Source organism: Aphelocoma coerulescens, chromosome 1A, assembly GCF_041296385.1.
Source record: "Aphelocoma coerulescens isolate FSJ_1873_10779 chromosome 1A, UR_Acoe_1.0, whole genome shotgun sequence".
NCBI classification, from domain to species: Eukaryota; Metazoa; Chordata; class Aves; order Passeriformes; family Corvidae; genus Aphelocoma; species Aphelocoma coerulescens.
In genome coordinates this window covers 75,227,352-75,245,118 of record NC_091014.1, presented here as the reverse complement: position 1 = coordinate 75,245,118, position 17,767 = coordinate 75,227,352, and the positions used below count along the sequence as shown (strand labels likewise).

Below are 17,767 nucleotides of genomic sequence, written 5' to 3'. Positions count from 1 at the left end.
AAGGTATCCTTGGGTTATAAAATGTCACTCAGGAGTGTACAGGATTTGTTCTCTTTTCTGTGACATATTTTTTTTAATAATGAAATCTTGAATCATTTACTTCTGTTAGAAACCATTCTTGTCCAATTAAAAAAATCAGTTTGATCTTGACCAATAAAAATTCTTATTTACTTTCTCAGGCTCCGTGTACTGGGAAGAGTCTTTATGATATCTGTTTTTAAAATGACAAATAGGGCTTTATTCTCAGCAGATACACATCAAATTTCAAACTACCTTCTGACAATTATGATGATAAGGAAGCTTACATCTGTGTTAATACTACTGTTGTCTGTGTCTCGGGTTTTTTTGCTTGTTTTTGTTTTTTTAAAGAAATATTTAGATTTTATGTAGGCAGAACTAGACCTCAGAGTCAATTTTGTGCCACTGTTACTCCCCAAGCAAATGCATTCCTCCTTTTTCCCAGTTTATTAATCTGAATGCTGGATGCAAGAAAGCTACACCTTGCCCTAATGTCTCTAAAGGTTTCTAATTTTTTAAAATAGTTCTATAAATACACACACACAAGAAGTTATAGCACATGAATTAAAGGCTAAGCAAGAGCTGTTGCAGGTTCCTTAAGTTGTAACACCTTGCAGTTGATGTGAGTTGTCAATATTGGTGCACTCAAAAAAGAAGTTGTTTGAAAGCCAAAGTTTCATGCTTCATTCTTATTAGGAGAAAATTAAACTTTCAATTTTTCTAAGTTCTTGAAATTACTTAATTAAAGATTGCTGCTGTTTGCAAATTGGATCCAAATTATGGGGCTCTTAGGCCAGTTATCTTTGTCACATCATTTTCTTCTTGTTCTTATTGACATGAATAAGTGGCTTTAAATTGTGCTGAACTGAAAATCAGTTTTAAATTAAGCCACCCAGGTTGAATAAATAACAATAAACTACAGACAAGCAACCAAAGATGAGTCAGACATGATGTGATGAGTCATTCAGTGTAGAACACGTCAGTCAGTTTGAATTGTACAGAAATGTCAGTTTTTAAGTAGAACTTCATGTGAAAGTACATCAGGAGTTATCAGAATTATTAGGAGTTTCTGTTTGGATATTTCTATATTTTTGATAAGTGCATGTAAACATTGTAAACATTAAAAATTATCACTATGCCTTTCTTTGAAAATGATTTTCAGGGTATTCAAAAAAAAAAGTCATCTTCAAAGTATTTTCAGCTACATTTGCACGAAGGCTGTTGCCATTTTTGTGTGTTGCTGTTTTGGCACCTCTGCAGTAACACCAGCCACTCCTGCAGCTGAGAGCACCCAGCCATTGGAACTCACAGGGTATTGCTGGGTTTTTTTTATTTAATAGGGAAGAGTGAAATTCTTTGGAAAGAATATGGGTTAGAATTTACTTTAGATTGTAATTTTACAATTAGTTTTCAAATAAGAAATAAAGAAATTCAGGCTTCTGGCAGTCAGATAAGGCGTCAAGCATTATTCTTGAAAGTTTGGGGTTCATCACGGACTGGACATCATGAATCTTACAAGAGATCTACTTTCTAAAGTTATTGGCTTGTAAATGTGCTCATGTGAAAAGGTGTGATTAAATATATTCCATGCCCTGGGGCAATCAAGAGTATTCCTGGATGAAGAGAAAATCAAACTAATGGTGAACAAGCCCCTAGCAATTTCCTGGTATGTTGCTTAAAAACAGACATGATTTTATTTCCTTTCTGAATATCAGGATAATTGCACATTTCTGGAAGGTCTGATGTTCATAATGGAGAGTTAAATATGAGTTCAGATCAGAATTTAAAAGAATCCATAGTTCAGTGGGAGAGGCTGCAAACTTTTAATTTGGCATCTTATAGAAAAAGGATGGAAACACAAATTCAGGTATTGCTAAGATTCATTATTTTGTCCATCAGGATTTGTATTAGATCAAGGGGCTCTTTCTGAGGTTAGTTTTATTCTGTTATCTATTAATTCTGTTAAGAGTAGCCAAAAAAGTGTATTATTCCTTCTGGATTTTCGGAATGATAAGCAGTTTAAAATATTGAATACATAAATATTATCACAATTAAAATAATTTCAATACAGAAAAATACAATTTTAAACCTTGATTTACAAATGCATTTCCACCAAGAAATGGTGACCACAATAACCACAGAACCAGAGTCTCCAGAACCTACACAAAACATAGAAGAGGCTTCATTTTAACTTGGATAATTATTTTAAAAGAAAAGTGGTATAAAACCAAAATGTTGGCAGAGGGAGTAGCTCTTTGTGACTCACCTGGTTTTTATCAGAACAATCAGGCTCCTGGCAGTGCCTGATCATGGCAGTGTTATTTCTGTGAATTACCTGGCTGCCTGCAATGTCTCTGTTTCCAGGAAAAACCATCTCAGAGATAGTATAAGAAAGCTAATCAGTTTTAATTATCAAACTTCTCATATAAATTAACTGGATTCTGAATATCTGGGAGTATTTTAGGCATGGAGAGCTCATCTGTCACTACTCTACTCAGTTTATTTGTTGAGTAGATTACTCAACAATTGCTACTCACTTTTCAAATAATTATATTTTTGGCGTATTTTTTTGCTCTGTAGTGTTAGACAGTTTTTCCCAACTTTTCTGATGATCATAGAGACTAATATGCATTTTGTCATCATGTATGAGTTACAATTTTTAAACTAAATGTTGAAAATAAACATCCATTGCTTTGCCCTGGCAGAACAGCGTTCAACCCCTAAAAATATTTTTTCACGTATATTTTATTCTCAGCCATGTCAATCCTTGTTCTCAAAAATGTCCATTGCACTGTGAGCTCTTTACAAGGTAATGTCTTTTGTATTTGCTTCTACCTCTGGAAAATATTATCTGTATCAATCTTTTTTTCTTTAACTCACAATAATACACCATTTACTATGAGGTGAATTGTTACTTTTTTATAAAATGCATAATTTTTTATGAATTTTTTAATAAAATATTTAGTTAAAAGAATAGAAAGTTGTATTCTTTTTAACTCAATATTCTAGAAAGAATATTTAGTTAAAATACAGAAATCATCTTGGATTTTTCTTTATCTATGTCCAAGTGTATAATCACCTGGTCTTAGATGTGGTGGTTGATTCCTGTGAAGTTAGAAAATCAGTCATGTTGTGTCTGCATTGTGCTGATTCCAGGGAAGCTGGTTTGGAGCCAGAGGGGAAATGTATGGAAATCTTTGTTGCGGCAGCATCATTCCCATAACAGACATCAACACAGTGTCTTGTTTGGTTTCGGTGGGGATATTAGTATAGTAGAAAAAAGTTACAATAATTTGTTTTGATCAGCACAACCTGTAGGGTTTTTGTGGGTTTTTATTTTGGTTTGAGATTTTTCTTTGTGAAAACTGCAGCAGGTGAATGAGAAATAATGTGCAGCAGTGAGGGTTTGCTCCAAATGAAGCACTTACCAACAAGCAGAGAAAGCATAGGACTTGCAAATAATTTGCCCTCTTTTTGTCCCTTCTCTTGATGGACACATGCTTCAGGCTGCTTTGTTAAAGACAATGAACTTTGTGAGTCAACCTTTCCCACACCCCACGTGTGTGTTTCTGAAGGTTTTTCCACCTTTTGAGCATCATGGTTTTCTAATGCAGACAGACTTTTGCAAGTTCCTAATATGATGACTCTTAATTAGGACTAGACAAGACCTAAATGAAGCAGTGAAACTGTTAAGTTTGTCGAATTTCAGACACGAAGCCTGTCACATCAGGGAAGTCCAGGGGCTCATTGTACCCTGACTATCTGAAAGCAGCTGATCAAGAAGCTCTGTAATACATAATTTAAAATTCCTGGTAAAATGTACATCTCATGTGGTGTGGGTGTGGTTCCATTGTCCATAAACTTTTGTTGTTCTTATGATCCATACTTAACTGTTGGCATTAATTATGTCTTGTACCAAAAAGTTACATCGCTACTTTTGAATGTAAATTTGGACCACTTAGGGTTGGGCAAAAGGTAAACTCCACTTTGTGGGGGAAAAAGGTCCCTGAGTAGACCCCATCTGTCTCCAGACACTGTGTCTATTTTAGTTAGTAATTTAGTCAGTAATTTAGTTAGTTAGTAACTACTGTACTCCTTGCAGAGGACAGCCATGTACGAACCATACAGAATTAAAGAAGCAAAAATATTTTGCTGTATGCAAATAACTAAAGCAAAGAGCTTTCTGCAGCTGCTTCTGGACCTCTTTAGACCACAATGTCTGGGCCTGTTGGCCATTTTTGTAGTTGCAAGAGTCTTACACCGTGAGTAATAGCATATAAAATATGCCAAAGGCAGCTTTTTTGAATAAAAAACGTACTTCACAATATTTAGCCAAAAAAAATGGTACATAGTCTTTGTTCCATTGGCCTTCAAAAGGTTAATCTGGTATGAACCAAGGAAAAGCAATAGAAATCTTATGATGCTGAAGAGTGGCATTTTTGTGGGCTTTTTGTTAATTTTTTTTAAAGAAACAAATGGCAAACACATATGATGTCAGCTGCCACAAGTATAAATAAAGCTGAGGGGTTTGTGTGGGGATTTTGTGAATTTTTTAAGAAGTACCAAATTTGGACCAAAGCAGTTCCTGTGTGTGGCGTTAACTACTGTAATTAATATTTGATATAAGGAATAATTAATACAAGATTAGTTCCTTCTTTTTCCTTCCATATTTTTGCTGTTTTCATGTGTCTAGGACCATTTTTTTAAAGTAATGATTAATAAGCTAGAGGAGACAAGTAACATTACGAAGGAGATTCTCTTCCTGGGCATAGAAAATAACTTCCCAATTGTCCCAAATAATGAAATTGACCCTCATAGCTCTTGTCTCCAGTTAATCAATCTCTTTCCTACATTTTGAGGGCAGGTAGTAAACTCAGCTTCATTTTGGCAGAAACGAGGCAGAGCTGTGGAGTGCCTGAAGTCACAAGGAGCAATGTCCTCACTGCAAGCTGAGGCTGACTGTGCTTTATGTTATGGTATTGGCTGCAGTGTGATGCTGCCCATGCTCCAGTTTTAAAGATCCTTATTTTTAATATATTGATGGCTAACTCAAAATCCTAGAAATCTTCCTGCTTTTCCATCCAGCTAGTCTAAATCATCCATGACAGAGTTGTCTAATCTGCTCTTGAAGAAGAGCTCTCTTCTAGTAAACTGGTCCCACGCTTCACTGTCCTTGTTGTTAAAAAGTTTTAATCTTGTGTCAACAATTGCCTGTCCTTCCTGGCAATTTAAGCTCATTATTTCTTGCCCTGTTACAAAAGCAAAAAGAAAAAAATACAACTTTTTTTTTTCCTAGTTACTTTTTATGTATTTGGAGGCTGCAGTTCGTTTCAAAGATCTTTCATATTCGAGTGCTTTGGTCACTTAACCTTTCCTCAGGGGCCATGCTTGCATCTGCTGTCGTGGTGGCAATGAAAGCCTCTTTCACCATTGTTGCTTGGTGCTTGTACGTGCTGCTGGCTCGCAGGTGCATAAAAACACTGTCAGGAAAGATTCAAGGCTGAATGGATGTGACGTGCTGACGTCAATGACCCAGGCTTCAAAACAACTTTATAACCTGGAGAAAACAGAACAAGCCTATAAAAGCTGTGGGAGTAAAATCTGTTGGTTTCTCAGCACTGTGTAATCCTTCCTCAAACACAGGCACCCCCCAGCAGCCTCGCACAGCTTGCTCAGCCTCCAGCTACTCATTCCACGTTTGGGCTTGACTTTTCCCTCAAGGAAGCAGACAGAATAACTGTGCTCAAAGCACCTCCTATTTCCTTGCTGGAAACCCTTTTGGATGTGTTTTCTTGCACTCCTTCAAGGCAGTGACAGACTCATTCTCTCTGGTGTAAGACAAATGAGCACACAGTCCAGTTGCTGCCTTCTTTTGGATGTCCTCTGGTGTCTTTATGTCTGCCCCAATCTTGTGTGACTGAGAATTTGTGACCATCTTGCACATGGCAGCTAGCTGAGACCTGGAAAACAAAAGCTGTTGAGGAAGGGTCTTCCAGACCACTTAATTCTTACCAACTGCCTTTGTTTTTCCTTGGAGTGTGCTGTTGTATATTCATTTTAAACCTGCATCCCCAGGCCCTGTCAATCAAAGGTGTGGGTTTCCTCCACCCCTAGGCACAGATCCTCCTTTGTGTTGATATATCATCCATGTGGTGGACAAGATCATTGGACTGATCCAGCTGAAATTGAATTCAGCAACAAAACAAACAATGAATTTTCTGCACAACATCTGCTTCACAGTGGGGTGGCACCAGCACCACTGGAGGAATAAAGAATAAATTGGGGCTGGCACAGGGCCAAGCATGCAGAGCAGCAGCCCAGGCTTAACTGAGGTCACTGACCGGCCTTGGAGGAAGCTGATCACTTTTTATCTCAGCCAGATCATCAAATCTCAACCTTGCCTCCTCAGCAGAGTTGTTCAGTGGTTTAGGCTTTCGCCTCCACCACTATGTAAGACCTGTGCTCTCAATGCCACCACACTGTCCTATTATTAGGCAGGATGGCACTTTATTCTGCCTATCCCAGCACACCTGCATCACTGGGAGTGCTGTTTCCAATGTGCTGCTCCCACAGCTCTGTATCCTTAAACTTGGTTTTATGAGTTCATTTCTTCCTAGTTTGTCCATGTCTTTGGAAATTATAGCTGAGGGAGGTCTTTAACATGAGCTGCACAGGTTCAGGAACAACAAAAGCAGCAGCTTGAGAAGGGGACAATTCCACATTTGTAACCTTTTTGGGCACCAGCACCAAACCAGTTCTGCTGAAGTGCTGCTGAAGTGCCACATTTCAGTATAAGCACAAGAAACGCTGCACGCCTACACCAGTCTGGGTGCCTTGCACAGGGCTTGAAGCTTAGGCACAGAAGTTCATGCTTTGTGGAAGCTGGGTTTAACTGAGTGACCCTTCATTGGAGATGTGACCAAGCAAGCAGCTGAGGTCACAAGTGAATTTTCAGCACAGCGCCCCGGTCACAAGATGTTGGTTCCTTTTTGCATCTTTATTTCTGCAGCTGTGTGTTTTGCATCCTATGGGACTGCCTTCCCTGGGCCAGGGAATTCAGTTAATGTTCCTGTGCTCCCATCTAACACCATGTACTGTACAATAACACATGATATTTTTCAACCCTGCTTTCCAAATTGTTACATTTCACTAATCCCCTTCTGCTTGTACTGGTAACAAAACCACTCTCAAGTCTGTCGCTGCATAATTTTTCTTATCAAAGTCCTTTTCCCATAAAACCTTATGTTGAAATATTCAACAACCTTAGGAAAGCATGTGACTTCCCCTCCTCAATTACTGCCTGCCAGAAGTTGGCTACTCTGTTTAAAATGAGACCTTTAGACCATTTGGGGTTTATCTACAATAAGCCCACAGATGAGGTTCCTCCTTGACCCTGCAGCTGATTGTGAAACTGTCACAAGGAGAGAGTTATGCACTTCAAGAAGGCATAAATCACAGAGTTAATCATAATCAAACTGCGGAAGTTAGACAGGAATCAGTTAAAGGCACAAAACCAATCTAGCAGCCATTACAGCTGCCCATTTTGCAAATCCATCATTTGGAAAAAGATAAGCATCCAAGGGAAAACAAATGCCTCTTGCTTGAATGCACATAATTTCCAGTACAGAGGTGGTTGCCTTGAAATTCCAGCTCTAATTTAATTTGCTTTATTCAAAACATTAATTAGAGGTGAGGATGGAGGAGAGAAGGGGTTGTTTTGAGTTTTGGGGGGTCATTCTGTTGGGCTTTTCTGTTACGTCTTTGGATTGGACTTTTTCTGGGGGGTATTTTGAGTTTTCTGTTTCTTTCTTTTTCTTTTCTTTTTTTTTTGATCATACTTACAAAGTTCTCTGTCCTGCCTGACCCAACAGAGATTATCACAAGAGAAGGTTTTCCAGTCTTCTAAAAATCAATCAGATATTGGATTGAATGAGCACAGACCAGGGCTCAGAGGCGATGTGCAAAATTCAAACCTGAGTTATCAGTTGTCAGCAGAAAGTTTAAACGTAAAACTTTCTTCACTCAGATTATTGAGTCCCTTATAGGAATTTCTGTCAAAAGCTTTCCTGTGGATGTTACTTAAGAGCAAGTGTAGTATTGCTCTAGATAAACAAAACTACAGGAAGCAGGTCTTGGCACAAAAATTATTTGCTGCTTGATTGAAGTGGAGGCAGATAAAGGAGTGGGAATCCAGTTTCACAGTGAGATAAAACAAAACCCATTACCTCTATGTTTTTATTTTATGTTACGGTTTGGTGGGCTTTGGTTGGTTAATTGGGTTGGGGTTTGGGGTTTTCTCCTAGTGGGGTTTCTTTTTGTTTGGTTTGGTTTTTTAAGTGTAGAGAGGGACAAAAGGAGGCTGGAAGAAAAACGAGAGATCAAGAATAAAGATTTCAGCCTGCCTGCCTTATCCAGGGTGAATGCCAGGGTCAGCTGTAGTACTGTCTTCTCTGGCTTATTTTTAGAAACTATTTTTAAAATAGTAAAATTTTAGTGCAATGTAGCCTGGAGAGGAGGGTTGGGACCCAATGTCCAAGGTGAGTATTCCATGGAAACTTGAGTGTGGAAGCACTTCAGAGTGAGGCCCAGTGGGTGTTAGCTGTTTACGCAGAATAAAAGGTCTGCAGTAGGAGATAGAGAGCAGCCCCCCAGTAAGACTGATATAACCTCAGCCACGTGGTACACTGGCATTAAAGCAATTTCTGTGGATACATTGATTTTTGTTCAGAAAAAGGGGAAATTAAAACTTGCTCGTGTTATGGAAGTGCCTTAAGCACTGAATTTCTCTGCTATTATTTTTCTTCTCTGTGCCTCTCATCCTCTCTCTGTTTTATTTAATTTGTTTTTTTTTAACTGGAAATTCCATTTTTCTTGATGCATTTTTCTTGATGATTTCCATTTTTCTTCTTGTGCCTGGTACTGTTCCACAAAAGTTTTGTTTTTCACACATCGAGAGTGTGTGACAAAAGAAATAATTTCGTTAGAATCCCCTCGATCAAGCTGTAAATGGCACACTGCATCCCAGAGCTCTTCTGTACAAGAAGAGAGAATGCACATTGCTGTGCTCTGCTCCTGATGGTCCTCAACTCTAATTAAAGATGCTTTGCCATCTGTGAAACTGTTCCAGCAAGAAATGTGAAGGCAACTCTAATTGTATTATAATCACTTCTATCCCAAATGTTCCTTTAATGCTGGCTCTTTTGTCTAATTTGGGAATAAAATCCTCTGTGCAAACAGTCTTGGGGCATGGCCCTTTCTGAAATGTCTGGGTTAGTGTTCTGTGTTGCTCAGGAAGTCAGATTAGATGACTACAGTGCTGCCTTCTGGTCATAGGTACAGGTCAAAATTTATCATTTACCCTTTCCCTTACCCTTTTCCCCTACCACTTTCAAAGTGTGAAATCCAGGTGTGACACTGTGCAAGGGCTCTGTCTGGAACATCTTTGTCATCCCCTTTATTTTTTGATATATTACTGTCCAGGAGGGCATGCTGAGCTGAGGTGCTACAGTTGTGTTTTATTTTGGTTTGAGGTTTTTTTATCTTAAAAAAACCCCAAAAACCCAACAAAACAACCAAAAAAATCCCAACACAATGCCTTCCCTCTTTGCCCTATCAAGAGACTCTACCTCCTGAGGGAGACTTGTCAAACAGAAAATATCCTCTTTCATTTCAGAGGATGGTTTAATAACTTGCAGAAAAGCAGAGCTTTCCTATGATGGTCTCCAGCACCCGCTGGGGTGCAGCAGATGGTGCTGAGGAAAGTAGAGGTTTCTTACAAAACCACGAGTAGATGTTGTTACTGGATGTGTTTCTTTCTCCGCATCATCCAGTGCAATCCTTACTGCATCTGCTGCATAGATGCCAAATGGCAGGAGGGAACCTTCCTCAGCCATCACCCATTGGAGATGGAAAAATTACAGCTCTGTTCCCCGACCATGTATTTAATATTCCCAGGGAATGTTATGTTCTGCACTTGTTTTAACATCTTCATCTATTGTAAAACTGCAGATCCAGCTTAAGGCATTTTGAAAAGTGCATCCTCTTGCCCTGTGGGGTAGGGGTGGACTAGACGAACACAGCTATATCCCCAAAACCTTGATTTTGCCTTGCACAGGTTTGCCAGAAAGGTTTCCACCTTTGGCTTGCACTGACAGTGATCTTATTTTCTGGCTGTACAATACATTGCAGGCAGAACTGAACAAGTAGATTAAAAATTTTGAAAGCACTTGTGATATCAAGGGACAGATTAAATCACCAAGACAATTGAATCATATTTTCAGTAGAAGATAACATTGCACAATGATTAAATCCATAGGCCATTTTAACTGCCTTATGTCCTCTGCTTCAAAATATTGAGGCCAAAGAACCCGAGGCCTCTGCTGCTCAAAATGTCATTTTGAATAGCTGTCTAGGGCTATCAAGTCTCCCCTGGAAGTAGAACATAAAAAACCTTCAGTGGGAATCAAAGTTGAAGCATGGAATGCTTACAGACCATTTTCTGCAGAGGCTGATGCAAAGTACTTGGTGGAAAGCGGATGGGTGATAACCCCGTGGCTGTTTATAAGAACTGCTATTTTATTTTAGCTCAGACATTGTTAGTCCTGGTTATTTAACTTACTGGATTACCAGATATCTGGGTACCACTAATCCACTACCACAGAAGTCCCTTCTTGTACCTAAACAAAACCAACCCAACACCCATCAGAACTGGAGCTGCTGGGGAAAGATCAGATCTAAGATGCTGCCATGGAGTCCCCAAGGAGGCAGTGGAGAAGGCAAAAGGAGGTGGCTCCTGCAGGTAGGATCAACCCATCTGGAGTTCTTTCAGCTGGGCTTGTGTCCCTGCTCTTTACTTGGCTGGAAAAAAGTAGAAGATGGTGTCCCAGAGTCACTCCTAAGGCTATTGTGCTGATTTGGCTTAGGCCTTGTAAACATGTGTTCAGCTCCCTGCTTCATGGAAATTCTTCCTGTGCCAACAAGCAAGCCATACAGCTTCCCTGTTTGTCACTTCCCTGTCTAGAGCATGTAGACAAAACCTCCCCATTATCACAGCATGGACTTAAAGAGTGGGAGGTTCTGTTCTAGGATATTTTTTTTCCAAGTTTTTCTGCTGACATAATAGATACCAGATAATCCTGGAACGGGAGAAAAAGATTGTCTTTTAGCAAGCAAATGCAATTGCAAAAGTCTGTAGAGGAAATTATCTGAGGTATTCTTTCTTTCTTTGATTCCTCTTGATTCTCTGAAAATTATTTCTTTCTGAATCAGCTGTTAACTGGGATAGTATTATTGTCTTACAGAAGGCTCACCAGACCTTATTTGTTATTTGTTTTGCTATGACTCTAAGAGATAACATCGCATCTCGTGTTACTTTGACTTGGAAAGAGATGTATTAGAGAGTTTCATTCCCTAATTTGCAGAATAAAATAAAATACCCTTATCCTGACTGCATAATCAAAATCTTTAGCACCTTAATGCTAGCCTCAGCAAGAGAGAAAATTCTGTGAGGTGATTCTGGTTGGTTTCTGTAGGAATAAACCCATGCATCCAGGAAAACACTGTGAAGGGGGACTGAGGCTGGGATCTGATGTGACCTGTAAGTAGAGAGAGGCAATGCACCCCAGATGTGGTGTGTGCTGCAGGGCAGGATGCCTGGGCACTGCCTTCAGTACTGCATCACCCATGGGCCCTGCCTGGCCCAGAGAGCTGCCATGGGCATTTCTTCCAGAATCCAGAATTAATGTCTTATCTGGCCAGAATCCACAGCTTAAGTATAAAGCCTTTGTGTTCACTTTTATGGTCAGACCTGTATTTTGAATGCTCTAGTCACCTTTGATTCAAAGGCTGGTGACACACAATGGGAGTATCTTCTTAGCCGTTAAGGTGACCTTTCTAAAAACAGTGGATATTCAGCAGCACTTAACCATGTATACACCCAGCTGCTTGTCTGTGCAATGAAAAATTAGTTTAGTGTTTTGATAAGTGACAGAAGAGCCATCTATGTATTTCAGACCAAAAAGACAAAATAGCTTGGCGTATTTTCTTAGTAGGATCACAAGGTATTAAAAATGTTTTATGGAGGAAATACTTTAAGCTATAAAATTTTCTGTTTGTTTTTTTCTGCCTACTGAGATAACAGCAGAATGTTTTGTCTACATGTAACCAGTCTTCATTAGCTGCTGAAAGCTGTAATATTGATTCAAACTTCTTGGAACTTCAGTTCAAAAGAGAGATAATTTTAAATGCTTTGGATGGGAAGTTTCCGAGAAAGGAACATCCTTTAATAATTGAGGGCTTATTGGTTTTCTTCTTTTCTATTTTTTTAGGATTTGTTGGTGCTTAGAATATACTTTACATTAGTATAGTGTACAGTAGTTAGTGTGTTACTTTTCTTTGGATTTATTTCCATCTATATGCTTAGACCCCTTATTTAAACTGTTGGTACCGTTAACCACCAGCAATGTACCTAATTATCTTTATTATGGTAAGACCTAGATGCCACTTATAAATATGATTTTGTTTCACTAGATGCTATATAAACAGGCTAAGGCAATCCATGGCTGAACACTTCGGTTTCAGTATCCCACAGAACAATATATTAAACAAGCAGATAAACATTACATAGGGACAACAGACTTTTTTGATTTGGTTCATTTAATTTGATTTGGTTTATTTAATTTGTTTAAATATTAAGTAAGTGGTGCTCAGTAAAAAATGGAAGGAGATTATTTGATTAGGAAAACAAACAACAGGAGAGATGAGAAGTGAATTCAGCAGGGATACAAGAAAGGGAAATAAGGCAAGAAGGGCTAAGGGCTAAAGTGAAGTGTCGAAGAGAAAGTTGGGAGGAAATATATGGATTGAAAACTGTAGTAAAATTCCTGAAGACATCATAATATATTACCTGTAGGTATTGTACTGGTCAGTCTCCAGATGACTCTGGGGTTTTCTATCAAATGTGAGGGACGAGACCGGCATAAAGAGATCTTGACATCAGGGATCCAGAAGGAACTTAAATTCACTCCTCTGATCCTCATTGCACCTGAGGTCCTTGGTATCTGCAATTTGCCCTGGTAAGGGAAAGCAAGGGAAGCCGTGCTCATCAGTTGGAGAATAGTTCTGTTTTCCATCACATCTCATACTTAACTGATCACTTTCCATGCCTCTTTAATTAAAACACTGGCCATAACAACACGAAAACTATGTGTCCTTTGACATTGACAGTGGTTCAATTAGTAGCTAGTCTGTGGCTAGATGGATATTTGGAAAAGTTTGTTGTTCCCCTATACTGCTTTTAGAGAGGAAATCTTCATTCGGAATCTGGTCTTCCACATTGTTTTTTAATGAAGTTGAGCTTGTGCCATCTGCCAGCCTTCCAGATTACTTGGGGAACTTCCATGTTGCTACGCACATAAATTGATACATAATTTAGATTTTATGCTAGATACTCACCTTGAGGCATTTCTTCACTGATTCCAATGAGGACATAAGTTATCTCTTGCTGTAGTCACTGTGTCATCATTATTCTTTCAGAGCAAAAGGAAAAACAGTTAAATACATTTCCTGTCATAAACCTGAAATCTTGAGCCAGTACCTTAAAATGCAAGAACAAGCCATTAAAAACTGCCCACAAATATGAAACAACTGTTTTAATTTGTTGCCAAAACCAGTTTATCAGATTAAGATGGCTGACTGACTTTCCTTTTTCTGGTCTGTGGTTTGCTGTGCAGGATGTCTTTGTGTCACTGGTTTAAGAGCCTGACCTTTAGTTATGAGAAATAATTTTTTGTTGTTCTTATGAACAGAGCCCAAGGAAACTAGAGCTTCATTTTTACTCTGCTGCCTTTAACGTAAAAACTCCAGTATAGGCGATTCCTACAGTCTACAGCAGAGTTACGGGATCTGCCCTTAACTCTGGGTAAGGATGTGGAGAATTGTCTCTCTTTACAGAGAGAGGACTTGGACAGGCCTGAGAGGTGGCCCCGTGTGAACCTCATGAAGTTCAACAAGGCCAAGTACGAGGTCCTGCAGAGGGTTGGAGCGATACCAAACACAGACACAGAACAGGAGGAGAATGGATTGAGACTTGCCCTGGGGAGATGGATTTTGGGGTGTTAGCTGCTGAGAAGCTCAACAGGAGCCAGCAACGTGCACTGGCAGCCCAGAAAGCCAACCATGTCCTGGGCTGCATCCAAAGCAGCCTGACCAGGAGGTCCAGGGAGAGGATTCTGCCCCTCTGCTCTGGTGAGAACCCACTTGCAGGTCTGCATCCATCTCTGGGGTCCCAGCACAGGAAGGACATGGAGTTATTGGAGTGAGTCCAGAAGGTCAGAGGGATGGAGCACTTCTGCCATGAGGAAAGGTTGATATAATTGAGATTGTTCGGCCTGGAGTATGGAAAACTTCAGGGAAGCCCTAAAGAGGGCCTATGAGAGAGATGAAGAGGGGCTTTCCATAAGGGCATGTAATGACAGGACAAGAGGAAACGGCTTCAGACTGACAGAGAGTGGATTTAGATTTACTATGAGGAAAAAATTCTTCCCTGTGAGGGTGGTGAGGCCCTGGCACAGGCTGCTCAGAGAAGATGTGGGTGCCCCATCCCTGGAAGTGTCCAAGGCCAGCTTGGATGGGGCTCTGAGCAACCTGGGATAGTGGAAGGTGTCCCTGCCCATGGCAGGGGATTGGAACAAGATAATCTTTAATGTCCTTTCAACCCCAAACCATTCTATGATTCTGTGATTCTATGGTTTCTACCCCAGAGATCTGGCATCTTTAGTAATTGTTCAGCTACTCCTACAATGTTGTAAAAATGAATTTATGTTTGCAGAGGGCTCTGCGACGGTGAGATGAAAGGTTCTGAACAAGTACAATTATTAGCCAGTGTTTAACAAGGTTGTATGATTATCACACTGCCTGTGTAAACAGTAATTACCTTAGAGTTAATACAGACTGAGATCTGGGCATCCCACACTAACTTTTTCCACTTCCATTGAATCTCATCTAGGAACATTTGAGATCTTTGTCTTTAGTTTGTTGCAGCTCAGTCCAAAACTCTCAAATGAGGCTACTTTCTTGATAAAACATAGTTTACTTAAATCTTGGAAACAGTCAGGAAAGGACCACTTGATTTCAACAGCTGCTTTCACAAGGTTGTCTTGGCAAGAAGTAGTCATTTATTCAACCATCAACACAGAATTAACAAGTGAAGGTACTCTTAAATTAGGTTTTCTAAAGAAATGCATATTTCAAAGGAAATCTCAAAGTTGATGTATTCATATGCACTGTAATACACACTAAAGGAATCTATTTCTGGCTCAGGTCAGCAGTTCTAGGGTTTCTGAGGAGTTCTGCAGTAACTGGGTGTTTGCTTCCTCCTCACTGTTGGTATGTGACCGCCCCAGGAACAAGCTGTATGGCACAACACTGACAGCGGTCAAGTTATAATCACTTTGCTTGAAGATTTTTGTTTGTGGTTCCAGCTATCATGTGGATGAGATTCATGCACTTCATATTTTAGAGGAGTTATTTAAGGCAATAAAATTCAGCAGGTAACAGAGGTACACTTTCAGTGACATGTATACTGTGATCACATCTCTCTTCCATCTCACACTGTAAGTTGTTGCTCACTGTATTTATTTAAGATTTGTGTAGTAGTTTTGATGGCAATAAGAACTCAGAATACCCTTCTGCTCCTTGTCAGAATGGACACTCAGAAATTTCTGCTTAAATGTCTGTAAGTTCCTTTGAGTTTCTCTGTAAACTACATAAGCTGTTTTCTACCTCATTACTTAAGGAGAAAGAGAGTTCTGTTTTAACTCAGCTGCACAGGGGTTAGAGAGAAAAAAATAATTGTAAAAAGAAAAATAAAAAGGGTGATTTAAAAGCTTATGGAGTCTAAGAGAATTTGCTATCTTTCAGTATTTCACAGTACTTACCATGAAGGTCAGCATGCATCTTCCTCTTTGTTTGAAACCTGTCCAATTTCCATTCAGATGCAGCTGCTTCAAATGCCTTTGTTCAGACACAGGTTTGAGCAACTCCAGAATATTGTAGAGGAGAAGGGAGGGGACGAGAGGAACATTCTGACAAATCTGAAAGCCTTGTCATAGCTTATCACAAAGCAAAAGGTGTATTCCTGTGAAGGTTATCCCAAGGATGGGCAGAGCAGCAGTGTGTCCACTGGCTAACACCGCCCAGAGGAGCTGTAAATAGAACCTTTTTCTGTCCCTGGTGCCAGCTAGATGCTAGATTTGTGATCATGGCATTTACAGTTCAGCTCTGCTCAAACAGCCTCTGTGCCAAACAGTAGGCAAAAAAAGAAAGCAAGCAAGGAAGCTTCTCCAGATCTCAGCACAGGGGATGGAGAAAATCAGATGATGAATTCATTATAGGCACAGAGTATTTATGGCTGAAGTAAATATTTCTCCTGGGTCAGATCCCTTTCTATCTTCTCTGATAAATGAACTGGCATCAATGGACATATTACAAAGGCTTTATGTTGTGGCTTTACTTTATCCAGACATATAGACAGAGGAATGATGTGTGTTTTTCCCTCAACCCAAGACCTATTAATCACGGCTTTGTCTGTGTAAGCTCTGAGGATCCAAGTCTGAAACACTAAAAATTTAAAAAAAGGTGTTTTCCCTTTACCACTTTGCCTTACAATCTGCAATTCAATGCTCTGTCCAAGAGAAGCAAACTTCAGCAGATAACACCCAGAGGAAAGAATGCATAGCACTGGGAATAGGCTGCTGGCTTTCCTTGCTGAACTGGAGGCACCAAATCAATAGTGTATTAAGGTGGAGGGGTTTTCTTGGGGGGGAGGGTCAGGCCTTTTTGGGATTTTGTTGGTTTGGGTTTTTGTTTTGTTTTGGGTTTTTTTTGCAGGGGTTATTTATACTGTAAGAAGATTTCTGTCTTTCCTTGATTTAAAAAAAAAAAAGGCAAACCAAAAATACCCCAATGTTTTTTATGCAGGTGTTCATCTGTGCATATGACTGATTTTTAGTGGCCACTGGAAGTGTTGCATGTGAGATAATGGTACTCTTGCAAGCTTCCAGTCCAAAGGAGAGAGAGGGAACAGCAGGAAACATAAAAAATGGAAGGGAAGCTCAAAGTATGAGCAGAGCAGAAGAGTCAATAAACAGCACTTCCAAACCAGCAAACATCTGTCTGTTACCAAAGCTCTGTTGCAGTAGCATTTTCAGAGGAGAAAGCAAGAAGGCCAATCTAGAGATCTATTAGCTGTGTTTATCCAGCCTTTAAAGAAATAAAACCATTCCATTTACAAGCTCAAAAACAAGACAACCTTATTCTCTGGCCTCTGCATTCAGCTAGTCTTGAGCAGTGCTCTTTCATGTGTGTATGGGTTATGATGCTTGCCCTTGCTTTTGGATTTGCTCTTGGCTCCACCCATGCTGCTTTATGGTTTTTAAATAGGCATCAAGTGACTGCACTTAGCTTTAAAATAAACCAAAAAATACATCAACGAACAAAAATGAGCAAAGTTGGTTTTTTTTTCAATACATTTTGGCTTTGTAGGACTAGCAAAAAAACCCGTGATGTATTCAAAGCCGTCCACAGGTGATGCAGAGTGTACATGACAGATGTGCTAAATAAATTGATTCTATCTTGTATAAAGCTGAGGTTACCTTCTGCTTTAGATGTAAGTGGCTTGTTAACACCTCAGAGAGAGACACAGCCCGCACGCCCTGGAAGTAGGAGAGTTGCAGTTGTGAACGAGCTGTTT

The 17,767-nt window shown here is 39.7% G+C and overlaps 1 long non-coding RNA gene across 1 annotated transcript; it reads right to left on the bottom strand.

Annotated features, from left to right (window-relative positions):
- Nucleotides 1–3,059: 3,059 nt before the first annotated feature.
- LOC138104785 (uncharacterized) lies at nt 3,060–16,161 on the bottom strand. Its single transcript, XR_011148284.1, has 4 exons — nt 15,954–16,161; nt 13,471–13,544; nt 12,923–13,088; nt 3,060–5,575 (listed from the first exon to the last, which is right to left on the bottom strand). It is a non-coding gene; the product is annotated as an uncharacterized lncRNA (long non-coding RNA).
- Nucleotides 16,162–17,767: the final 1,606 nt, after the last annotated feature.